Source organism: Hippocampus bargibanti, linkage group LG19 (genome assembly GCF_051943395.1).
Source record: "Hippocampus bargibanti isolate YZ-2025 linkage group LG19, ASM5194339v1, whole genome shotgun sequence".
Classification (NCBI taxonomy): domain Eukaryota; kingdom Metazoa; phylum Chordata; class Actinopteri; order Syngnathiformes; family Syngnathidae; genus Hippocampus; species Hippocampus bargibanti.
The window spans coordinates 10,467,189-10,494,195 of NC_142752.1; the positions used below are offsets into that span (position 1 = coordinate 10,467,189).

At 40.1% G+C, this 27,007-nt stretch overlaps 1 protein-coding gene across 2 annotated transcripts in view; it reads right to left on the bottom strand.

Annotated features, from left to right (window-relative positions):
* sipa1l1 (signal-induced proliferation-associated 1 like 1) overlaps nt 1-24,438 on the bottom strand; it is a 69,592-nt gene extending 45,154 nt beyond the window's left edge. The window contains exon 1 of one of the 2 annotated variants that reach the window (XM_089021800.1): nt 24,169-24,438. The gene's annotated coding sequence lies outside the window, so the exon portion shown is untranslated. The remainder of the gene's footprint in view (nt 1-24,168) is intronic. The other variant, XM_089021799.1, reaches the window with a different exon arrangement.
* Nucleotides 24,439-27,007: the final 2,569 nt, after the last annotated feature.

Below are 27,007 nucleotides of genomic sequence, written 5' to 3' on the forward strand. Positions count from 1 at the left end.
TTTCATTGATGTAAAGTCCAAATGTTTATGTGTAAATAATAGCTATATTTTACACTTGTTTGTAGTTCTATGGTGGTGGTGGTGAAGGTAGTGCGAAATCACATAAAAGAATTAACCATCAGTACAAAGAACCAGAGACAACTTCCCCCATTGGTGCAAGGTTATTTCGGATCAAATCAACAGTCAAATTAAGGGAAAGGTCGTGTTGACAAATGGTGAGTAACGCTGTGAACTATATTGTGCACAAATGCATGTTAGTCGGCACCGAGAGTGACTTTTCTAGCCTATGGCTTCGGGGGGGCATAACAATCACTGCTCCCCAACTTCCAATGAATCACCGTCCTTTTTTTCCCCCCATAATCAATAATATGATCTTTATTATCTACCAGCGAATGTCTCCCACACCTCTCTAACATACTTGTAGCAAAACAGTCATGTCTGTTTTCTGTGTGTTGATGGGAGCGTAGGAGGAAGGTAGCGCAGCATTGCTGGCTGGAGGAGGAGGTGAGAGATAAAGAGAATAGAAACCAGAGAGGAATGAGGAGGGGGGGGGGGGGTTCTTTGAGCATTTATCGGGACAAAACATGCTGTTTTCCAAGCTCATGGACTAGGATCGCCTACTTTTTCAGCACCATCACAATAATTGATCCGAAAGCCCACAAAGAGAAAGGAGGAGTGACAAAAAATATATATGAATAAACACAAAAGAAATTCTAATTGATAAAACTAAATTGCAACACATTAGTCACCACTTTGGATCTTTTTTTTAACTCATTCACTGCCGTTCCCGAATTTATTCGGGAATTGAAAATACGATGTGGAGCGCCATTCCCGAATTTGTTCGGGTTTTGGTTTTTCTTGCTGGGTGCCGATAAAGTGCTAGTCAGACCTCTGGCAATGTTTTTTTTTCCTCCCTCAGCGGGGCAGCATTTGCCTCTTGTCCGTATCAAGCTCAGATAACTCCAGACTGATATAACTTAGGAATTAATCTTTTTTTTTCCTGATGAAAGAAGAGACTCTCAGGCTGGGGTGTCAAAATCATGTTTTTGCCGCGGGCCAGCAGGTTAGGTTAGGTTATCCACCTCTGACCGACTTAGTTCTACTTTCAGCAATTAAATAATTCACTGCCATTCACAAATTTATTCGGGAATTGAAAATATAACGTAGAGTGCCATTCCGAATTTAGGTTTTGGTTTTTGGGTGTCGATAAAGTGCTGGCAAGAACTCTGGAAATGTTTTTCCCTTCCACAAGGCGGCAGCATTTGCCCTTTTTCCATGTTAGTGCTTTGTTCCAGCTTCAGCTATTGTTAAAGCGCTATATAAACCAATATATATGTATTGCTTGTATAGCCGCCCGCATTTCAAGCTGAGATAACTCCATACTCACATAATTTAGGAATTAACTCTTTTGTTCTGATTAAATAAAAGAGTCTAAGGTTTCTATTGCTGTATTGAATGTTTATGTAGTCCTAAAACTCAATATTTTGTGGGTCTTGCAACTTCAGTGAAAATGACAAATACCCTGGCACTAGAGTGGACACATTTTTGCACATCAACTGGCAGTGAATGAGTTAATGTTGTTTTCTGGACTTTCAAAGACCAAAATAATGAGCTTCAGCTGTTGTTAAAGCGCTATATAAACCAATATGTATGTATAAATAATAATAATAATAATAATACATGACATTTTAAGCACCTTTCTAAGCTCTCAAGGACACTTTACAGTCACAGACAAGCATAGGTACTATGATAAATAAAATATAATCACAAATGCAATGCAATAAATAAAATACAATTATAAATAGAAACAAGAGAAAGAGCTACACAGAAAATGCAATTTTAAATAGGTGGGTTTTGAGTATTGCATTGTATTGCATTTAGACAGCCACCCTCATTTCAAGCTCATATAACTCCAGATCCATATAATTTAGGAATTAACTTTTTGTCTAAGGTTTTTTTACGCTGCATTGAATGTTTATGTAGAAACCCAATATTCTGTGGGATTCTAGTGACAAAAAGGACGGCGCCCGAGTCGGCAGCCGTCAGCAAGTGCTCTCATGAGCCTTGCATTTTTTGTTGTTTTTGTCTTGTTATTGTGTTTTCTTTTCTCACTTTGTGTTGTTGTGCGTCATGTGCAACGGATACGGATGGTTTTTCAGCTTTTTTGGCCACGACATTCATCAAGGAGGAGACTGTGCTGAGCGGCTGCGCCTTTCGGCAGCATGAATATGCCAGTACTGGTTTTGAATGGCAGGAATGTCGGTGCCATTTGACTGTCATCGCTGGACAACTCTGGGGCCATTGTGCTTTTTTTGCGCCTGTAATGGGCAGCATCTTCACAGCCCCGCTTTGTTCAGCGGAAAGGTTGGTGCTGTTGGACAGTCTGCGGTTGGATGGATGCATGGCTTGAGGAGCCCGCGATAAAAAGAAAAAGAGCGTCAGCGCAGAGCGCCGATGCGTATGTGGGACTGTCGCGGCTTGGAATTGAAGCCGATTTATGTGGGACAGGAGATGTGACACAATGTCTTTTCGTCAACGGATGCTACAGCTTCGTGTTTGCGTTCAACATTTAGCTTGTAGTAGACGTGCAAATTCCACCATGACGTCCCTGATCCACTGCTGGAATGGATGCTTTGATCCTCTCCTTTTTCATATAGAACTGATTCATGTCATTACAAAGAGGTCTTTGGTTTGTCATGTTAGTAGTTTTTTTTCCCCAAGATGGCGGCGCGTGAACACACAGCGGCTCTCCTCTCCCGGCAAATTGGCATTTTCATGTTTATTATGTTTGTTATTGTTCGGATTAAATTCTTGTTCGTCTTTCCTGGTTCGGTTTTGTCAGAAGTTCAGTGATAAAAATATCAGGAACGACGATAGATGGTGAACAAAAAACTACTTTATTCTAATGAGACAGAAAAAGGCACTTCTCGTCTCTGTCGGACGAAGACATGAGCACACGGACAAAGATAGGAGAACAAAGAGAACGAGCTCCCGCTCTGACAAGTTTTTAAACATACACAGTGGCGATCTGTTGTCCAATCAGTTGCGGACAAGTCGATCTTCCCGTCCAATCGGTTACGAACAACTCTGTGTTGGGAGGGTCTTAGATTGTAGTTGGAGCTGTTGCTTCTTTGCAACGACTATTGAACTAATAAGATTGATAATGCTATTAGACTGAAATTAAACGTGCACTAATCATAATGTATACTAAGCTAAACATGAAATAACAATATGTTTACTAATGTGCATAAACACTCTATCAGTTATAGTCATTGCCTTGCATGCTGGGTCCGAGAGGACAGTAATTTCATCTGTGCTGTATGTCATGCATATTAGCATATTTGACAATAAAGCTGACTGTGACTTTGACTTTGAAAACCATGGCACTGGAGTGGACACATTGTTGCACGTCTGGCAGTGAAACGAATTAAATGCCTTTTCAGATATGCGAATTTGATTACATATTTTGCTTGAAAGTCAAACAAAACATTCACATCTGACATTGCATTGTGCATAACATCACACAAGAAATAAACAATCGAACAACAGAAAACAGTCCAACCAAAACCGTCGCTGCAAGGTCAAGGGGGAGGCTTTTTGGGGCATTTTTTCCATCTACCATTCACAGCGGCAAGCTTATTTTCACCTAATACCTACTGGTAGAAATTCAAGAGGATTTCATGACAGCAACAATTTGAGCCCATTTCAGTGAACTCACAAAATGTCCACCATCTCGATCCCAACAGCGCATTTATATTTGAAGGCATATCAAGGGGTTACGCTGCATATCTTTTGCACCTGATGTAGTTTGCAACAGTCTCCCCAACTTCAAAAGTGACTATCCCTTGGCAGTCTCCACGTGCGGGCATGAGGCCTAATGATGGCTCGCTAATAGGACAATCAAGGCGCTCAAGCGGAACCCTCTAATTCAGATTTGGAACACAGCTGAGCTGAAAACAAGTGGACCGCTGCCTCTAAACGACCTGGTTCGTGACAGGACAAATCCAAGCTGCACAGGTTAAGTGTATTTATTTTTGCCAGATAAAAAGACAAAAATATCAGCCTGCACGTTTTGGGTATTTTAGATTCTATAAAACGTTTTTCTGATGTCAGTTAGGAATCAAAAAATGGTGTCGTTCTCCTGTGAGGCACAACAAATGAAAGCAGTGAAATACAAACAGCTTTGTTTGTGCCACCTGGGAAGTTCCCTGCAATACATAGTTGGCTTTTTTAATTTATTTTTCAGTCGGTCTTTCGTCCAAATTACCCCTCCGTCAGTTTGTCGGGTAATATGCTGCCGACTTAGACACCTGTGAACTAGCCTATTGATACTTGCTGGCGGACATGAACGAGCAACCTCATCAAGGTGAAAGTAAGCTAGTAACAGCACATCACAAAGGCTAACAATCTCCTTCTGCCATTTAACTTTGATATACAGTGAGACCTCAACTTACAAACTTTTCGTCTTACAAACGTCAAATTTATGAAAATTAAACCTTATAATAAGCACTATTTTCATAATACAAACCCACCACGGCTGGCGGAGTGATCTTCGGCGGAAGCACACCAGTGACGTGGGGAGGCAGGTGAGGCACGGCCTCACCTGTCATCATGGAAAGATCAAATGAAAAAAATACATTAGTTATATTTATTTAGTGATTTCTACTTTAAAGTTCTTTTCCATTTAACTTCACCGTTGAATTGTTTTTTCAAAATCGCTGAATTTTTACATTTACCGTTCAAATACTGAGTAGAGACTAGTGGGGAGGCAACAGCCGGCTGAGCCTCACCATGGATTGCGCAATCACTATGCTAACTGTGCTGGCTTGTTCTGCAGTGAGACCGCATTGCTCTCCCTCTGCATATCGCTATTAAAGTGTTCAAACACTATTGGTATATGAACTAAATTTCTACAGTTTAGCTGGTGTATATAATGTAGAGTCACTTTACATTGTAAACACGATTACATATCTAAATTGAAATAGACAGGCTTTTAAAACTGTTGCATCAATAACTTTCAGTTATTGATGCCTTTCTTCAGAAGGAGCGGCACATGGACTTCATTTCTAAGTAAAGGTAACACGATAATCACATTTTTTAAATTTTTTTTTCTATGCTACAGTTTAAAGAATGAGGACATGACATTTTAAACAAAACACGTTAACTGTTGCCAATCAAATGGTGAATAAGCTACTCTGTAGAGTTCATGTTTGTAAATCTGACTGTGATGACGTCAGTGCCTCACCAGCCATGAACCTCACCGCACGTCACTGAAGCACACGGCCGAACAGCACCAGAGGTTAAGTTATCAACAGTCCTTATGGAAGGTGACTCTCCTTCCATAAGCCATCAACGACCATCAAAAAGGTAAATAAAACTTTATTTTACGGCACAGTTTATTTCTTTAATTACAGTCCACATGTAATGCGCCTCTCTTTCCAAACAGCAATTCCCTTTGACCTTCGACCTCCAACGCCATTCCATCAAGCCATAAATGACCATCACAAATGTAAATAAAGTGACTTTATGATACAATGCAGTGTATTTCTTTCATTACAATACAATAGCACATTTTTTATACATAGAATAAGATATGTTGTGTGTAGTTTTAAGGCTTATTTCGTTGAAAAGTATATTTTATGGAAACCCGGGAACGGATTATTCCCATTTTAATGGTTTCCTATGGGAATTTTCTTTTTGAGATACACACTTTTCGCCTTACACACTCTGTCTGGGAACCAATTAAGTTCGTAAGTTGAGGTCTCACTGTAGTTGAACGCACGGTCAGTCAAGCCTGGGAAAGGGTAGGCGACGGAGTGAAGGGGGGGGCAGCAACAGGTATTCATTAAGATCCCTGATTACACCAGCTTCGATTTTCAACTGCTAGAGTCGGCCTCAAAGCAAGGAAAATCAGAAGATTCTAATGAGGGTTGCCATATGACAAACTGTATTTGGAGGTTTGGAGAGCAACTGCCGGATTTTAATTTGAATGTGTTCTTTCGCTGATACTGCTTGATAAAAATGTGGGGGAAAACAATGTGTACTTTTGAACTGCAACGGGTACTGTCAGCAGCCACTGACTCCATTTTACACCGTAAAAGTAGTAGTAGTCCATGCTGGGATATATAAAACAGTCTTTCTTTCAATAATCTAATGGCTGCCGCTGCTCACCCGCACAAAAAAAAAGTTTTTAACCCGTGACTGTAACGTGTCCTTGAGTTTTGAAAGGCGCTTAGAAATTAAATGAATTACTATTATTATTACTATTATTGCAACTATTATTACTGCTACTATTATTACTGCTACTATTATTACTACTATTACCACTACTACCACTACCACCACTACCACCTCGATTACCACGATTACCCCTATTAGCATTATTACCATTATTAGCATTACTTACTATTGCTATTATTAATTATTATTATTATTAATTATTATTATTATTATTATTATTATTATTATTATTATTATTATTATTATGAGTGCGGAACATAACCGCAGCCTCTACTGTAGCGCCTTATACTGTGGTGCGCCTTATGTATGGATTTTTAAAAAAATGTCAGTCATTGAAGGTGTGCCTTATAGTCCGGTGCACCTTATATATGGAAAACGTTTGAAAATACCATTCATTGGGGGGTGCACCTTATACACCGGAAAATACGGGAATTCATCAGAAAAAGAATTCGCCTACCCCTTTTTTTTTGCTGATTACAAAGTCTGTACTCCAAGGCTTGGCTTCCCGTAAGACATCTTGACAATACAAATCATGCCTGGGCAAAATGCAGTGAGAATCAAGCTCACGCTCAAGTTACAGGTCATAAAACAGATAGCGTCCAGATGTTTTGGCAGGACACAAAATGCAGGGGGAACGTTTTTCTTTCCTTTGTCAACTACTGAAAAACACTGCTGGAGTGAATTCCTTTTAGAGTCTCCATATGTATTTTGCGGATGGCAAATTTGGCATCATGTATGGTCATTGCTAAAGATGGTCATTCGGTCATATCAAAACAACGACGGCGGAGTGATTGGCGGACTAAGTGATTATTTTCCAAAACAACACAACACAATCCGACTATTTTTGTACAGCGATGCATCAAACGCCTGGCAGATTGAATTGTTTAGCTTGGCACTAGCTGTCAATCCTCTCCGTAAACATTATCTTTACTTGTTTTGGCCACATATACATCAGCAATGATGTCATTTCATTATAATTGTAAAGCGCATTGAACAAATACAAAGATTATTTTTGTGGCAAAAGGTCACCTGACATGACAACGCATTTGTGATTCGCTCTTAACGGGTGATGTCAGCGGTGATTTGCTCCCGCAGTCTGAAAGGTGGTTGTCAAGGTTGCGTAAGGTTCATAAAGGGAGAAAGAATGAATGGCAAAAAGCATCCAGACAGTGAGAAACGTTTCCTTCGGAGGTCTGAGCATGTGTTGCTAGGAGGCAAATGGGGCAAGAATGAATCGGTAGTTTCTATATTGCCTGTCAAAGAGCAAAAATGCTTCAGTCTTGCACCAAAAACAATAATCCCTTGCTTCTTCACGATTCGATTATTGCGGTCCTTGATGCGTCGCGGTTTTTTTTCTAACCGAAAAAAAAGGCTGCAAATGGCAGCAAAAGTCACTACAGTACAGACGCTCCCCAACTTACGAACAAGATACGTTCCAAATGGGCATTCATAAGGTGAATTTGTTTGTAAGTTCAGTGCTATATTTTGTATGGAATATATGTTTAAGGCTTCTATAAGTATGTTTAAAGGACAACCGACGTCACTTTTTTGTTTCCTAACTGACATCAGAAAAACGTTTTATAGCATCTAAAATACCCAAAACACGTAGTATGATATTTTTATTGAAATGCAAAACACCAATAAAAATGACTTAAAGTGTCTAAAAAGTACAGTAAAGTCTCGTTGTATCGATATCGGATATATCGATAGTCCCGGTTATATCGATACTATTTCTATGCACGCACGGAGAAAATTACATGCAAACAGGGTCGGATATATCGATAGTCCCGGTTATATCGATATTTTTTCGGACTCCCTTGAATATCGATATAACGAGACTTTACTGTACTTCAATTTGAAACCGGAAGTGGCCAGTTTCAGAGGGTCCCGCCCCCAGTTCGTGACGTAACGCCAAGACGTCTTGCATTGCTAGAGAATCAAAACAATGGCTTCAGATTCGGAGAACATGCTTTCTTGTTATACATCCAGTTATGAATAATTCAAATAGTTCTGAAGAGGAAAGCATACATGTTTGCAATCGATTGCAGAATTTATTCCGTGCCAAAATGAGGCAACATTGTCTCACCGAAAAAGAGGCACACAATGGCAAGGAATGAGTTAAAATCAAACAACATACCAAACAGGCAAGCAGTGCTTGTGTCATTTTGTGCTTTTTTGTGTATGTGTCAGGGTGAACTACGATTTTGCAAGTTACAATTCACTTTGGATTGACATTTTGACTGTGGAAACTGCCGCTTCATGAAAGGAATGTTTCAATCAACCGCAACAATGCTTTCCATGAATTCAGCGTACGATTGCAGACAGTCGTTTGTAAGTGAATGGAATCACTGAGTTGCTCAAAGCTCGACGTTGGAGTCCCCTCCACCCATCCCTCACCCCCCGTTGAGCGCGACTCCATCTCTTGAGCCTTATGAAGAGCTGAGCAAGTCTCCGCGGTTCTCTCACTCGAGTCAAGGCGAGCAGGAATGTGTGACGCCTTTCGGGAACAGCGTGGCGAAAGGCTCGATAACGACGGTGATAAATCTGTGCTTACAACCTCGCCGTCTCAAAGCGAACCAAACTCCTCCGCATGGTTTTTTTTTTTTTTTTTTTACGGCAGCAACTTTTTACGAGCTACTATAGTAAAGTCTCGTTATATCGATATCGTTTATATTGATAATACTGCTTATTACGACACTATTTTCATTTCCCGTGCACATTTCTAGTCTTTTTATGTATAATTAGTTCCGTTTAGTACGATTCGTGGTTTTTACGATAATCTGGTTACTACGGTGCTCTTTTTCATCTCCCGCCGGCCATTTTGCTATGTTTATATCGATACACGCCATTGGTCGACTTGGTCACGTGAGTTTGTTACGTGGCCAGCTCCCGTGTCGCAGAGCCATTTCCATTTTCAGACGCTGGCTCGTGTGTAGCAGACGAGATTGTTTGTGTTAAAACGTAAAAATGGGAAGCAGAAGAAGATTGATGACTTTTTTAAATTGCATACATAATACAGTAAGATGTAAGCGTTGCAGTTTCCCTGTTGTGTTATGTACATGCCCACTGTACTGTATATTAATGCAATCGTTTTTTTGCAACAATGTTTCTTGTTTTGTCTTCTGAAGCGTGATGATTTTGAAAATTACCGTACATTCCATACTGTGTATTAAAGGACAACCGATGTCACTTTTTATTGAGATGCAAAACACCAATAAAAATGACTTCACGCCAAGACGTCTTGCATTGCTTGTGAATCCAGACAATGGCTTCAGATTCGGATAATATGCTTTCTTGTTACACATACAGTTATAAATATGATTCAAATACACTGTAGTTCTGAAGAGGAAAGCATACATGTTTGCAATCGATTAAAGAATTATATGTGCCATTTTGAGGCAACATTGGGGGAACATCTTTCACCCCCCCCAAAAAAAAGAGGCACAAAATGGCGAGCTCATGGCCAGCTCCGTTTCCTATATGGCGGCTTTTGTTAATGCAGTTCGGCGCAGGACGGATATATCGACAGTACAGTTATATCAACATTTTTTCTAACTCCCGAGAATAACAATAATAATAATACATTTTATTTCAAGCGCCTTTCAAAACACCCAAGGACACTTTACAATAAAAACAATAAAACAAAGCACATAACAATAAAACCATAAGTAAAATGATACATAATAAAATAGCAGATAGAACTATACATTGAAAGCAATTTTAGTGGTGTTTTGAGGTGAGCCTTGAAAATAGGGAGGGAGTCAATATTGCGGATGTTGGGTGGAAGAAAATTCCAGAGTTTGGGAGCAGAGCGGCTGAAAGCTCTGCATCCCATCATGGTGAGACGGGCAGAGGGCACATAGAGGTGAAGGGAGGATGAAGATCTGAGGGACCGAGAGGGAACAGAGATTTGAAGCAGGTCAGAAAGATAGGGAGGGGCAAGGTTATGGATGGCTTTGAATGTAAACAGAAGTATTTTGAATTCGATACGATGTTTAACAGCTAGCCAGTGGAGTTGCTGGAGTACAGGGGTGATGTGGTGAAAGGAGGGGATTCTAGTGATGATCCGGGCTGAAGAATTTTGGACGAGTTGGAGTTCATGGAGAAATTTCTGGTTGATACCGAAGAGAAGTGCGTTGCAATAATCAATGCGGGAGGTGACGAGACTGTGGATAAGGATAGCAGTGGTGTGAGGGGTGAGCGAGGGACGGAGACGGTTAATACAGTAAAGTCTCGTTATATCGATATCGGATATATCGATAGTCCCGGTTATATCGATACTATTTCTATGCACGCACGGAGAAAATTACATGCAAACAGGGTCGGATATATCGATAGTCCCGGTTATATCGATATTTTTCGGACTCCCTTGAATATCGATATAACGAGACTTTACTGTATTACGGAGGTGGAAATAAGCAGACCGAGTTATGTTATTTATATGGGACTGAAAAGATAGTGAGCTATCGAGGATGACACCCAGGCTCGTGACCTGAGGGGAGGGGGACACGGTTGAACTGTCAATGGTGATATATCGATATAACGAGACTTTACTGTATTTAACATGTTGGATTTGTAGTCACGCTATTTGCTTTTCATTATGTTGAAAATTAAAAACAACAAAAAAATTATTATAGTATTTTGCATCACTGGTGAAAAATTACATTTCTGGTCATAATTTTGAGACATATAACACTAAAAAGGAACCCGTGCAGTCCAAAAGTCCCACAGCGTCGACATTTCTGCAAGGCGAGCGGCCAATGAATAGAGACAATTTGCACTTGTGTCTATCAGAGCCCTCAAATGACAATGATCACTCAGAAGACAATCTTGACTACAAAGCTTTTCTGAGCAGTGGCTTGAGATACCCCAAAAAACTAATTACAGTATTTTCCAGACTATAAGGTACACCTTCAACGAATTACACATTTTAAAACTTTTTCTATCTATAACACAGGTGTTAAAGTCAAGGCCCGGTGGGCAAATCTTGCCCACCACATCATTTTATTTGGCCTGCGAAAGCAAATCAAGCATGTCAAGTGCCAGAATGCTTGCTAAAATTCAAACCAAATTGTCCTATGTAGACCACAAATAACAGTCATTATTTTTCACTTTAAATTTGAAAAGTAGTTATTTATTACTTATTATTATTATTATAATAATACATTACATTTTAAAGGACAGCCGACGCAAGTTGTGTTCATAATTTGTTCATTATTTGTAAAATCGCTTCAAATGACTTCTACTGAGCGTATTTTACAAAGATTCCACCACATATAGCTATATTTTATGTTTTAATACACGCTGAATATTCAGGAAGTCGTTTTCGAGTTGATGACGATGCCTAACCCCTAACCCTAACCCCTAACCCCTAACCCTAACCCTAACCCTAACCCAAACCCTAACCCTAACCCTAACCCTAACCCTAACCCAAACCCTAACCCTAACGACGCCCCTAACCGAGAAAGCGACACACAATGCATTTGGGTACTTTGTTTGGTCTGAAAACTTCGTGTTGATGGCGGAATTAAAAGGAAAACACATAAATAACGCGATGGTGAATCGTTGTGTGGTGCACCAAGATTACTATTTGATACTAGCTGACACAAATTCCCAGCAGACAAATCAGCCCATTTCCAACGGAGCTTTGGCGCCATCTTCTGCATTTTCTGGGTGTTACATTTCTGTCTAGATGCCTCAAAATGACAGGGAATAACTTCTTTAATCGATTGCAAACATTTATGCTTTCCTCTTCAGAACTATTTGAATCATATTCATAACTGGATGAGTAACAAGAAAGCATCTTCTCCGGATCTGAAGCCATTGTTTTGATTCTCGAGCAAGGCAAGACGTCATGGCGTGACATCACGAATAAGGGGGCGGGAGGTTCTAAAACTGGCCACTTACGGTTTCAATTTGAAGTAGTTTTTGGACACTTTAAGTTTCACATTTTTATTGGTGTTGTGCATTTGACTAAAAATATCATCCTGCGTGTTTTGGGTATTTTAGATGCTATAAAAGTTTTTCTGATGTCAGTTAGGAAACAAAAAAGTGGTGTCGGTTATCCTTTAAGCGCCTTTTGAAGCTCTCAAGGACACTTTACAGTCACAGACAACCGTAGGTAATATAATAGGTACTATAATAAATAAAATACAATCACAAATAGAATGCAAGAAATAAAATACAATCACTTTGTTGTGCGCTCTATATGTCCCATCTTTTCCGGTGTATTAAGTCGCACCCAAAAGCCTTAATTCTCTTCAAAAGATGACCCTGCGCCTTATAAGCAGGTGCGCCTTATATGTGAAGTAATATTGAGCAACAGGTCTCACAACTACTGTCAGCAGCCACCATTTCCTCCTGTAGAAGAAGTCGTACGTAACTCCATCTTCTACTGTAGCGCCTTATAATGTAGGTGTGCCTTACATTTGGAAAACTTTTATATATTCATATATTAGATTTGGAAAACTTTTTATATTCATTGAAGGTGCGCCTTGTAGCCCGTTGCGCCGTATATATTGAAAAAGTTTGAAAATACACCATGCATTAGGGGTGCGCCTGATACTCTGGTGCGCCTTATACGGTCGTATTCAATTTCCAAGTGTGACAATTTGAAACTTTGCTTTGGACTACATCAAGAATTATGGAATTTCACGTTTGACTTGCTTTGGTGGGCCGAATAAAATGATGCAGGGGGCCAGGTTTGGCCCGCGGGCCTTGACTTTGGCACCCGTGATCTATTTCAATGTCTTTTTTGAATGTTTTAAAGTTCAATGTTACAAAGTGCTATTTTGCCTTGCATACGTGAATACACCATTCATTGGCGGTGCGTCTTATACTCCGGTACGCCTTATACACCGGTAAATACGGTAATATGTGGCAGGGTTTAATAACTATAATGTGGCCTGCAAGAAAAAAAATGGTTTGACACCCTTGATATACCACATTATGTCAAAAACAAAGTAAGCTTTATTGACAAATACGCTAATATGCATGACATACAGCACAGATGAAATTACTGTCCTCTCGGACCCAGCGTGCAAAGCACTTATAATGACTAACAAACATAATAAATACGAAAACGGCAATTTGCAGGGAGAGAGAGTAGCCGCTGTGTGTTCACACGCCGCCATCTTGGTAAAAAAAGATAAATAAATAATATGACAACACAAAGACACAGAGTCATTCATAAGTCATAAGGCGCATGATTAGCTTTTGGAAGAAATTGAAGGCTTTTAGGTGCGCCTTATAATGCAGAAAACACGGTGAAACATGCACAGGTATCTTGCTATTGTCCGCCACTGCTTATTGGATTGGATTGGATTGGATTGGATATGCCTTTATTAGTCTCACAGTGGAGAAATTTACATTAAATTTATTAACCTAGTCGTTAAAATTTCATCTGACAAGCGCAGGTGGAGACATTTGTTTGCTTAGCATGCACGGGTTCTGCGTAAGACGGCAAAACTGGGTGCATCAAATATTACATAAGAGGGCTCCACCTCCGCAGGCGCTGTTCACACCACCCCTCCTACTCCACTCCTGTCTCCCACTCACCCACCATTGGCTATTTGCGGGCAGAGCTGCATTGCAAGATGATAGCCAACCCAACAAACTTACAATACGAGCAGAAACCAAGTACGAGTCGGGACACACTGGACCGTCTTGAGGATGGCCGTGAAGCCAACGCGACACCGCAATAGGCGTCTTTACGGAAATAGCGTCTTTGCGGAAACGTGATATTTGTTGAAACGGTTGAAGCCACACTCACCCCCCTGCGGTGATGCGGGATTTTAGATCTTGCAAACAAATTGTTTTAGTTACCAAGCGATACTTGCCCAAAGTAGGACTGCACTTGTTGCCTGGCAACATTCGTTCATTGAATCTCAATGCGGGGGTGATTTGAGCGCAAACCCTTTCGGATGCTCCCCGTGTGGATGGAATGACGTTACATTAAAAATGTCACTGGCTCAATGGCGGCCAACTGGCTCAATAAAATATATTTCTATATTTTTCAAACAGTTCATCGCAAAAATGAAATTGCAGCTTGTTTCGCATTTGCTAACTAGGTAAGCAAGAAGGCTGTCGCGGCTTGGAATTGAAGCAGCTTGACATAGGACAAAAGATGTGAGACAATCTCTTTTCGTCAATGGATGCTACAGCTTCGTGTTTGCATTCAACATTTGGCTTATATCAGATGTGCACATTTCACCATGATGTCCCTGATCCACTGGTGAAAAGGATGCTTTGATCCTCTCCTCTTTCATCAAGAACTGCTTCATGTCACAAAGAGGGTACAAGAAGTGCTGAAGAATGAATGACTATGTCTTTGTGTTGTCATATAATTTGTTATTGAGTTTTTTGCTGATGAAAGGGTTTCTTCAGCCGTTATCTGTACTTCTTTAGTACAGGTGTTGGACGTTTCGCTCCACATCCGAGAAGCGTCGTCAGCGAACAAAAATTTTGCTGGTAGCTCTGGCCCTATTTGTTGCTTTTTTTTTACTTCAACATGGTGCCGCGAGAATGGCTGCCTTTTTAAGCAGATCCTGTATTTTATTCTTCTACTTCTTCCTTTCCTTTCCACTTACTTTCATCACTTTGCTGTTGTGAAATGCAAATTTCTCCATTGCGAGACTATTAAAGGTTAATCCAATCAGACTCAATAAATGCGCACTGTCAATAATTACACTATGATGGCTGTGCTTTATTTTCTTGACATTCATTATGTTGGTTTGTTGTCACTTCCGGTCCAGGTTTTACTTTCCACGCTTCTTAACTGTGGTTTCGTTTTACAGAGAAGACGGTGAGAATGGACATGCTTTGTCGCTGTACTGTTGAGCAAAGAAAAGATAAAAAAGTCGAAGATCAAACCTTCCATTTTGGAGCGGCAAGCGGGCAAAGTGGTTTGTACGATTGTATTGCTTTTTATTGATTTATTGAAGTTCCATTTTAAGCGTTTATGTGTAACTAATAGCTATACAGTGAGACCTCAACTTACGAACTTAATTGGTTCCCAGACAGAGTGTGTAAGGCGAAAAGTGTGTATCTCAAAAAAATGTGCCCATAGGAAACCATTAAAATGGGAAGAATCCGTTCCCGGGTTTCCATAAAATATACTTTTCAACTAAATTTGCCTTAAAACTACACACAACATACCTTATTCTATGTATAATAAATGTGCTATTGTATTGTAATGAAAGAAATACACTGCATTGTATCATAAAGTCACTTTATTTACATTTGTGATGGTCATTTATGGCTTGATGGAATGGCGTTGGAGGTCGAAGGTCAAAGGGAATTGCTGTTTGGAAAGAGAGGCGCATTACATGAGGACTGTAATTAAAGAAATAAACTGTGCTGTAAAATAATTTAATTTTATTTATCTTTTTGATGGTCGTTGATGGCTTATGGAAGGAGAGTCACCTTCCATAAGGACTGTTGGTAACTGGTAACCTCTGGTGCTGTTCGGTCGTGTGCTTCCGCCGAAGATCACTCCGCCAGCCGTGGTGGGTGTGTATTATGAAAATAGTGCTTATTATAAGGTTTAATTTTCATAAATTTGACGCTTGTAAGACGAAAAGTTTGTAAGTTGAGGTCTCACTGTATTTTCATGCTTGTTTGTAGTTCTACGGTGGTGTCGTTGGTGATTCACGATGCGAGTGAAATAACCTTAAAAAATTAATCATCTGTACAAATAACCGGAGTCCTCCTTATGTTGCAAATGGAAGCAAAGTGAAGTAGGCCCTCTTTGCTTGAAGCATTTCTCAATTGTGTTGCACTACGGTAAATATACTATATGGATCTTTCAAATGCCATCTGAAAATTAGGAGATTAGCCCCAATTGCTGATCACACAATTTCAACTCCATTTTGGTGGTTACTGCAAAAAAAAATGCTGATTTTGTGAGGAAAAAAAATAAAAGCTTGAAACAATTGCGTATGTGTTATTTCCAGTCTGCTGTGACCTCATTTAGTTGGGTTTTCTGGTGTTTCCATTTCTTAATTATTAACCAGATCAGTGCCGAGTAAATAGCCTCTGTTTAATCAAGGTTAAATACACAACACGTAGATTGGAGTACATGGATGTAGCTCGCATGAAGGTCAGTGAGAGCACTGATTTGGTTTTTAAGTCATGAGAATGTTTTGTGAGGATTTAAAGGACAACCGACGTCACTTTTTTGTTTTTTAACTGACACCAGAAAAACGTTTTACAGCATCTAAAATACCCAAAACGCGCAGTATAATATTTTTAGTCAAATGCGAAACACCAATAAAAATGACTTAAAGTGTCCAAAATCTGCAAAAAATTGAGCTGCGAATTGGGCATTTTCAGAAAGCCCCGCCACCAGTTCGTGACATCACGCCAAGACGTCTTGCATTGCTAGTGAATCAAAACAATTGCTTCAGATTCGGAGAATATGCTTTCTTGTTACACATCCAGTTATGAATATGATTCAAATAGTTCTGAAGAGGAAAGCATACATGTTTGCAATCGATTAAATAATTATATGTGCCATTTTGAGGCAACATTGGGGGAAAATCTCTCACCCAAAAAAAAGTGGCCAGTGGCCACCTCCGCTTCCACAGGCTGAAATATTCCTTATATGGAGCTTGGATGCCTTCTTCTGGCGGGTTTTGGGTGCAACACGGTTCTCAGACCAAACATGTACAGCAAAATACATTGACGTGATGGAAGGACTGCTACAATGTGTCTTTTTGCAGTCAGGGGCGTTCCTTCATTGACGTAGGGTGAGGAATCATCACCAACTCAAAAACAAGACTTCCGGAATATTCAGTGCGAGTCTTAAAACGTAAAATATAGCTATATGTGGTGGAATCTTATTAAAATACGTTCAGTAGAAGTCATTTGAAGCCATTTTACAAATTATGGACACAACTTGTCCGGAGACGTCGGTTGTCCTTTAAACTAGGACGTCAACTTCTATGTTGCGTTTGCAACACATTAGCGTTGTCGTACCGTAGCCTTTTGTCCACCTTCTGGCTTTTACAGCAATCTGAGATCCATGAAAAATTGAAGATGAGAACTTGAGCCTTGCAGGGCCATCACCTGAGCCCCCCCCCCCCCCTTTTTTTTTTTTACTCGCCGCCTCTCCATTCCACTCAGATAAGCAAAAATGAACATCAAGTTGCAGTGAGCACTCCATTTTGTGGCATGCTACATTTTCCTGTTTTGGTTTCCGTTTCCGCCACCTGCGAGGCAGATGTTGAAGACACTGGCACTGTGACCCCATTTTCTTTTTTTCCTGATGCTTTTTCTTGCTTACTTTGGAACACGAAAAAGACACTAGAATCATTTTAAATCTCAATTATTATTATTTTTTTTTCATTTGTCATGCCGTTGATGGTGAACACCAACCAGACACTTCATTAGGTAGGCATGCACAATCCAGTGAGAAGAATTAGAAGAACTGTGATGGTCTCCAAATAAGTATCGCTAACACCGCGTGAGGTAAAATTACAGTGATACCTTGGCTTACGAAATTAATTGTTACCCAGACAGAGTGTGTAATGGGAAAAGTGTGGATCCCAAAAATTAATTTCCCATAGGAAACCATTAAAATGAGAATAATCCGTACCCAGGTCCTAATGAAACATAATTCTCTACTTGCTAATTTTTAAGGCTTAAAACTAAACGAAATAAACCTTATTTTATGCATAATAAATGTGATATGGTATTATAATTAAAGCAATAAACTGTATTGTATAATAAAGTTGTTTAATTTACCTTTGTGATGGTCGTTGATGGCTTGATGGAATGGAGTGGTCGGTTTCATCAGCATTAAACATTTGATGAGGAACATAACCTTCTTTCACCATCTTGAGGAATGATCCCTTATAGGTGGTTTCTCTGTGATAATTGTATCTAGTTCCTCATCAATTGTGTTCTGTTTAGCTGGGTTGATAGCGTTTTGCATCAAGTGTACAGATGGCTTGTGGAGCCTGATTGGTGAGATATTTTAACCTTGCAGTCTACACTCGGCCTTTGAACTATCAAAGTTGAAACTCTCTCACTGTCGTCTGTCTGTCTCTTTAATGTTTAAACCACACCCCCTTACTGCTGCGTTCTTGACCAATCACGTGGCTTTAACCAAAGACTGGGGGTGGGGAATAGAGGAGGACAAAACCAGTCGGCTGCCATTTTGTTGTTAGAAGAACGGGCTCGTTCGTGAACGACACATCACTCATTGAGGCAGGTCCGTGTACGAAAAAAAGTTCATATGCCAAGGTAAAATTTTCATAAATGTAACGTTCGTAAACCGAAAAGTTCGTAAGGGGTTCGTAATCCGAGGTATCACTGTACATAAAAATGAATTTTGGGAATGTTTCATCCAACAGATGTCCAGACTATTCACATTTATAAGGACTTTTTACTACGGAAATAGCGTCGCTGTCATAAAAGTAAACTTGGTTGGAGAAAGTTTGGAAAGCACAAGTGCTACGACAAAGCTTCATTCCACCGTTACCGTGTCTGTGACGTTGTCATGCAAGCCCAGATCGAATATTTGATGTGCGCCCCCACCTCCACCCCATCCCCATTATACGCTGTGATACCACAGGAAAGCTATTTCAGGGTTCTGTCTGGATTTGGGGAACAGATGGCAAAGCAGTTGGTGGGAATTTCAGAAACACTTCCATCAATGTTGAATAGCCAGAGTTACACTTGTCCAGGCTTAGGAGATGATGTTGATGTGACTCGACTTGAAGTCAACAATTTTACATTATAGCGCAAGACACTAATCCAGCGTAATTTCATCAGTGTGATACAATTACGGAGGATTGGAGAATTGTCATTAGAAATGATTAGCTAAAGTACTGGGGAGTCCCAAAAGCGATTTTTTGCTCTGTCCCTGATCAGAGGAAATAATGACTCATTCTTCCCAGAAAGCTGACCAATCATTTGCAGCATAACATTTGTTCACTTTGGTATTTCTCATGTGAGCAAAACATTCCTTAAACAGGTGGGCCCTCGCAGTTAAATACGGTCATGGTGGGGTTGAAACATTGTAAAAAATGAACAAATAAAGAAGAGGGAGGGAATGCAATTGTTAGTGGAGATAGGGCGATCCAAGAAGACAGAAATGATGACAAAGACATCTTCCTGGCATGTCTTCTCAACAGGAAGGAAGGAAGGAAGATGAGGAAAGTATCTGTGTGACAGGTGAAGGGAAAAGTGGGTGGTGGAGTCAGGCAAACAGCAGTAATAGCAATTGCACCACGGGAAACAATACGGGGAGATAGCTGCAAAACAAAGCATGACGTGTAGCACTCATCAACAACATATGCACCTATTTTGTGGACTATGTGTGGATGCGACAATATGTCAAAGTCATTTATTTATTTGATGAGTAAACATAAATCAAGGACTTGACAAGTACATGGCACTTTTACATATTACATTATTTATTCATTGGATTGAATTAGCCTTTATTACGCTTTGAACGCTCCTCGTCGGTTCCAGGCCTCTGCCGGTTTGGATTGGATTCACCATTTATTAGCTAGCTATTAACTATCTATTAGCTATCTATTCGCTAGGTATTAGCTATCTATTCACTATCTATCCCCCCAACTCTGACTTTGTCTTTCTGAAATGTTTGCTATTAGCTGTCTAGCTGGCTGGCTGGCTAGCTGTTGGCTATCTATTCGCTATCCATTAGCTAGCTATTAGCTGTCTAGGTGGCTGTCTGTAAGCTGTCTAGCGTGCTAGCTCTTGGCTATATGGCTATCTATTACCTATTTATTAGCTATCCATTAGCTAGATGGATAGCTATTAGCTATATAACTAGCTAGATGTTGGCTATCTATTAGCTATTTATTTGAATTACTTTGGGGTTGAGTGAATGCTAGCGCATGTGGCTGCCGCTGCTCGCATACAGAAAAACTTTATCCTGTGACTGTAAAGTGACCTTGAGAGTTTTGAAAGGCGCTTATAAATAAAATGTATTATTATTATTATTATTATTATTATTATTATTATTATTATTATTATATATTCGCTTGCTATTAGCTATCTATTCGGTAGCTATTTGCTATCTATTCGCCAGATAGCTAGCTTGCTATCTATTTGCGTTACGTCCGGATTGAGTGAATGCAGGCGCGTGTGGCTGCCGCTGCTCACACACAGAAAAACTTGTCCTGTAAAGGCACTTGGAAATAAAAAAATATATATATATTATTATTATTATTATTATTATTATTATTATTATTATTATTATTATTATTTGTCTCCCGGTGGAGAAATTTAAATTTCACAGCAGCAAAGTTATGGAAGGTAGAGGAAAGTAAGTAGAAAAACAAAAAACAGGGAACTGCTGGAAAGGCAGCCATTCTCGCAGTGCCATCTTGAAGTCAAAAGAAGTCCAAAAAAATGTTGTATTTACAAAATGACTCAATATGTACCAATGTTAAAGATGTGAAAAGATGTTTTAATATTTGCTATTTTAGTTTCGTTCAGTATTTCAAGGCATGCCTAGGTTTCCGCCCCTTTTCAGAGACAGCCAATTAGAGTCGAAACGTCACACTCGAGAGTCGTCACACTTGTACGTCACTCTCAAGCGCCGTTAGAAGCAGATAAGCGGAAAATCAACAAAAACAATAGCAAACGCACAGAGTGGTGATTGCTTAAAATAAAAACAACGCGACACATCACATTTGGATCTGTGGGGTCGAAAAGTTATATTTTGTATTTTTTCTCTATTTTTCTGCGTGACACGTGTGCTGCACCTGTGTATGGCGTGGTACGAAATAAAGTCCGTCCTCAACGCCGTTTGGCTGACGAACCGACAGGCAGAGCCTGAACTACTGACGAATGCCCACATCTGAATAATTATACTTCTAAAATTAGTCATTCAACGTGCTTGCTGGTGTGTTTCGTTAATGTTATTTATTTCGTGAACTGGAATAAAGAATTTCATTTGTGGATGAATACATTATCTAGCTAGCTTTGTTGTCGAGGAAGGGAAATTTGTACATTTGTTGACAAAATTGTCTTCCACTACATCTTGTGACATAAATAAATAAACACGAATCATATTTCTACTAGTTAACATCTAGCACAGGCATGGGCAAACTACGGCCCGCGGGCCACATACGGCCCGTTAGGCTTTTCAATCCGGCCCGCCGAACTTGCCCAAATTATAGTACAAACAGTGTCTAAAACTCATGACAAAAAGCTAGCGAACAACAGGGCAGATAACTGAAAAGTTGCCTGCCCCATTTTTCCCAACTTGAAGCAAAATGAGACCAATCCCATTAAGAAACATTGTCACAAAGTATAAAGTTTTTTTTTAAATCAACAATGCACCAACTACAAATGCTACGTTGCTTAATTTACGGCAAATGCGCATGGCTGTAAATTTTGCTACAGTAGTCGATTGTCATTGTGGTGCACAATGCAACGTTTGCAATGATTCCTACGAGCCACTAAGCCCCTTTCATAAATCTCACGTACACTTTACAGTCACGGTTTAATGTAAATTTACGTTTTGTAGCGTCACATATGTTGTTAGCTTCTTTTGAATCTTTCTTCTAGTTTGAGGTTCTGTGCATCTATTGGAAAATGACATGCAATTGCACGACTTTGTAACGCTTGCGAAAGTCCGGAAGAAAGAAGCAGGCTTCTGATTGGCTGCCGAGCCGAGTATGCAAATTTCAACTGCAGGTAGTCTATGTTTGTGTGCTCGGCGACGGTACACGTGTATTGTTAGCTCGTGAAGGCGAGAGCGTCAGTGAGGAGTTTGTTGAGCGCGCGGTCAGGACAAACCATCTATGATTTGGCGGAATTTAACACAAGTAGGTATTATTTAGCTTGAATATTTCGTTGTGTAATAATATGTTTTGAATGTGATTCCATTTTTCAATAAATGTTGATTTCTTTGCCCCTTCGATGGAAACTTAAAAACAGACGCAATCTTGATAAATCACAGTGCATATCTTATTTTAATCTATTTCCATTTCCTCCTCCAAGTATCTGCGAAATAGTCTGTAAATGCCATATCTTGCATATTCATTGAGACAAATTTATTAACTGATCAGGGATATTTTTCACATTTGAAAGACAGTTAATAAATTGGGTTGTAGTGTTTTTACTGTGCTATGAGGTTTGTACATACTACATTTAAAGGACAACCGGCACCATTTTTTGTTTTTGTTTCCCACTGACATCAGAAAAACGTTTTATAGCATCTAAAATACCCAAATCAGGCAGGCTGATATTTTTAGTTAAATGAAAAACACCAATAAAAATGACTTCAAAATGAATCCGGAAATGGTCAGTTTCAGAAGGTCCCACCCCTCTGTTCGTGACGTCACGCCAAGACGTCGTGCCTTGCTCGAGAATCAAAACAATGGCTTCAGATTCGGAGAAGATGTTTTCTTGTTCTTGTTCTTCTGAAGAGGAAAGCATAAATGTTTGCAATTCATTCTAGGAGTCCTCCCATACCAATTCGAGCCGTCAATGACAGCAATGTAGCACCCAGAAAAAGCAGAAGATTGCGCCCAAGCTCCGTTGGAAATGGGCTGATTTGTCAGCTGGGAATTTGTGTCAGCGAATATCAAATAGTTGTCTTGGTGCAACACACAACGATTCACCATGGCGTTATTTATGTGTTTTCCTTCTAATTTCGCCATCAACACGGATTAACACAAAGTTTTCAGACCAAACAAAGTACCCAAAATGCATTGTATGTCGCTTTCTCGGTCAGGGGCGGTCCAAACGTGACGTCACATGGGGATCGTCATCAACTCGAAAACAAGACTTCATATATTCAGCGCAAGTCTTAAAACGTAAACTATAGCTATATGCTGTGGAATCTTTGTAAAATACGCTCAGTCGAAGTCATTTGAAGTGATTTTATAAATTATGGACATAACTTGTTCGGAGTATTTCCGGCCCAAACACTCCCTCCAAATGCTCCTGGCCCGGCCCCTCTGTCAAATTTTAGAACCCAATGCGGCCCGCGAGTCAAAAAGTTTGCCCATCCCTGATCTAGCACATCAGTAACGGCACTAGAAGCGTGCATGTGTCAACTAATGCTGTTTTAACTGTGTTTTCGGGAAGCCAGTACTAGTCTTGCGCTGGATTGTCTCGACACAATTGGGATGTGAAAACCACGTATTAAAAGCTTTCTGTGCACGAATGCATGACTCAATAAAATAAAAAAGTGGTCCCACTTCAGTATCGACCACCATCAATTGCATGTAGGACTATGTCACAATTCAACCCTTAAAATCGCTTCCACAGTTGACCATTTTGATTGATGAGGCTTTGATAAACATCAGAGTACTTCGTTTCCGACCAGCCACCAACATTCACTGCATTACTCAGCACTTTTATGACTAACAGTCGCTCTTATACAAATACTCGAATACTTAAATGATCAAACGCACAATACCAAGAATAGAGTCACGTTGAACACACAACACAAGATGCAACGACTCGAGTCTCTCTCTGATGTAAATAAATCATCTTCCTGTGGCAGATGCATCGCCCCCAGGGAAAGAATGGACATATACACAGGAAAGCAGAGGAGTGGCTGCAGCGAGCCATCCCAATTTACGTTGCAGACAGAACAATTGGCCCTATCTTGATGGCCACTCTTCCAAATGTTTCCTGTTTCTGCAGAGCAACGCTAAACCGTAGTTTTGGCGTCATTTGCATTCAAATGCAACGCGGTTGTATATTTGCGGCAATGCATCGATTCATCGGGTTAAAATCAATCAACAGAATCAAATACATGGTAGCGTCCTTTACTGCAAGCTAAACTTTTTACGCTCAGTTTGGTCTCGAGGAAACGCACACAAATTGAAACGAACAACCAAAATCGTAACCGACGGACATCGTTTTTTTTCTCAATGAGTGGGTTAACAAAACGTCTAAACATGTTTAGAAGATGTGACAAGGAGAACTCACCTTTTCATTCACAGCACCTCGTTTCAATTTGGTGAGTGGTCGGACAGGACACCCTCCTCAATCGGTCGCTGATGTTCAGTGAGGGGTAAATTTGTATTGCACGGATGGATTTCTAGTCAAAAAGGGAAAAAAAACGTCCAGTCCCTTTCTTGTATGTGAATTTTGAATCCCTCGGTGGTACACTGTGCCTGCCGCCGGAGGTTTGTTCAAATCAGAAGTTCATCCAAAGTTGCAGCGATTCGCTCCGCCTCTCATCACTGATGAGGTCACCAGCTTCTCCGGCCACACGTGGACGCTCGTGAGAAAATACATTTCACGTGTAAATCTCGCGATATCGTCGCGTGTGTCAAGATTTCTGCTCAGGGAGGGTGCGGGGGCAGCTCGTTGCCGTGGTAACCTACCGGTAATCTCCAGAAACAGTGAGAGCCTGCAAGCGAGAAGTTTCATTCAATAAAGTTTTTCAACACTATCACCGAGTTTGGAACTGTTTTCTAAATGTATTGATAGAGACTCAAGATCATATTACACCTGATGTTTTATTTGTTTTTGTTTTTCTTCATGCATGAAACGACGGTCAATGTATTTAAAATCAAAATGATGACATTTTCAATTGACATTTTACTAACTACTAATAACGAATAAATATGTATGCATTTCAACCTTGCACCCCTGTACTCATTTTTAATTAAATGCCACTTTCAGGTTTTCCATAACAATCCAATAAGGCCAACGGAAAGATTTCCGTGATTAAAACCTCTCATCAATCCCTCCTGTAGGTCTCTCTGCTCCCACCTTTTCTTTTCTGGCATGGGGCCTCTTATTTGTGTGGGTGGTTTGGATTGTTCTCCGGTGGAAAAAAAAAGCTCCCCTCTGAGATTTATTCTCAAATAGCCTAAATGGGTTAGCATCAGAATGGAATTCAATACATGTATCAGGACACAACAGGGGAAACCATCCCACTGTGCTGGAAAACTAGTCAGAAAATGTCTGTTTCTTTCATTTCTGTTTTGCTGTGCGCAAGTCAAATAAAATGCTAGCTAATATGATGCTAACTGCATGAGAAGTACAGTCAAACCTCGGTTTTCAACCATAATTCCTTCCACAAACCTGTTGGAAAACCGATTTGGTCGAAAACCGAAATATTTCCCATTATAATCAATGTCTACTTTTTTAAAATCATGATTGAACAATACAAACACGTCTGCTGATAATCGGAACGCTACACAAGGATAATACGTTGGACAGAATGATGTACAAGGAAGTGGAGGGGAGTGGAGTGGTGCATTCAGGTGCGCTCAGTTTGGTCGAAAACTGATTTTTTTGGTGTTAATGGAGGCATAAAAAACCGATATTTTTGGTCGAAATGTGAATTTTGGTCGCAAACCTTATCCTGTGACTGTAAAGCGTTCTTGAGTTTTGAAAGGCGCTTATAAATAAATGTATTATTATTATTATTATTATTATTATTATTATTATTATTATTATTATTATTATTATTATTATTATTTGGAGAGTTCCTAATGCATGCAAATGGTTTCATTTCTTATTGCAATAGCAAATGGTTTTTGTTTCCGTATAGCTCGAAACTTCGAAATTTCTCCAATCTTCGAAAAAAAAAGGATGTCAGGTTTATTGAAAACTCAAAATTGCCCATCGTCACGATGCAGCTGGTCAGACGGGCTGCTTTAAAAATAAAAAGGCAAATCAAAAGTGTCATTCCAACAGTGGGGGATCGTCAGGGCCTGCGAGGCCTTCTATGCTGGCCCAAAAATCACACAACTGATGTTAATTCTACTTGTCCGTAGACGTCGGTTGTCCTTTAAGGGTTGGATTGATTCTCACATAGCACTACTGAAGGCCTAAACCATCTCCTCTTCACTTTGACACTGCGGCTGTTCAACGTGAGGTTTTTCAAATGGAATGGTGTTGCTCTTTGGTTCGGGAGACATGTTTATTAAAGCTGCCACAGACTCTGGGACGACCACCTCTAGATTACATGACCACAGTTACCCGGGAGAGGCAAAGCGGTGAAATTCCTGTCTGTGTTACCCTTCGAAGTGGGGGCACGGACGGAAAGAATAGAGCTCTTTCACTTCGCTCCACTCAAGCGGCACTCCAACACTAATGCAGATTGACATGAAGAAAGGCAACGAGTTGTTTTCACATGCGTTGCCTCTTTTCGCCGCTTTGCCCCGAGAGTAATGCAGACACGGTTTGTGCCTTCTGGAAAGGCGATGGAATTTGGTGCACTTGTTTTTGTGGAGTGGGCAGACAAGGGTGGCTCATTAGCCGCGTGTGCAATTACAATCTTGTGGTATTGTCATCGTGGGGACTGTCGCACTGTCGACAGACGTTGGGGGAAAATAGTCAAAGTTAGTGGATTGGATTTTATTAGTCTTTATTAGCATTGAAATTGGAGAAATTTGCACTTCACAGCAGCAAAGTAATGAAAGTTAGAGGAAAGGCAAGGAAGAAGTAGAACAACAAAATATAGGACCTGTTGTAAACACAGCCACTCTCACGGGGCCATCGAAGAGTCAAAAGAATAAATAAATACATACATACATACATACATACATACATACATACATACATACATACATACATACATACATACATACATACATACAGAACAAATAATTTGACACAACACAAAAGATCAAAGCATCCTTCTCACCAGTGAATGAGGGATGTCATGGTGAAATGTGCACGTCTGCTACAAGCTAAATGTTAAAAATAAACACGAAGGTGTAGCATCCATTGACGAAAAGAAATTGTCTGACATCTCCTGTCCCACATAAATCTGCTTCAATTCCAAGCCGCGGCAGTACCACATAAG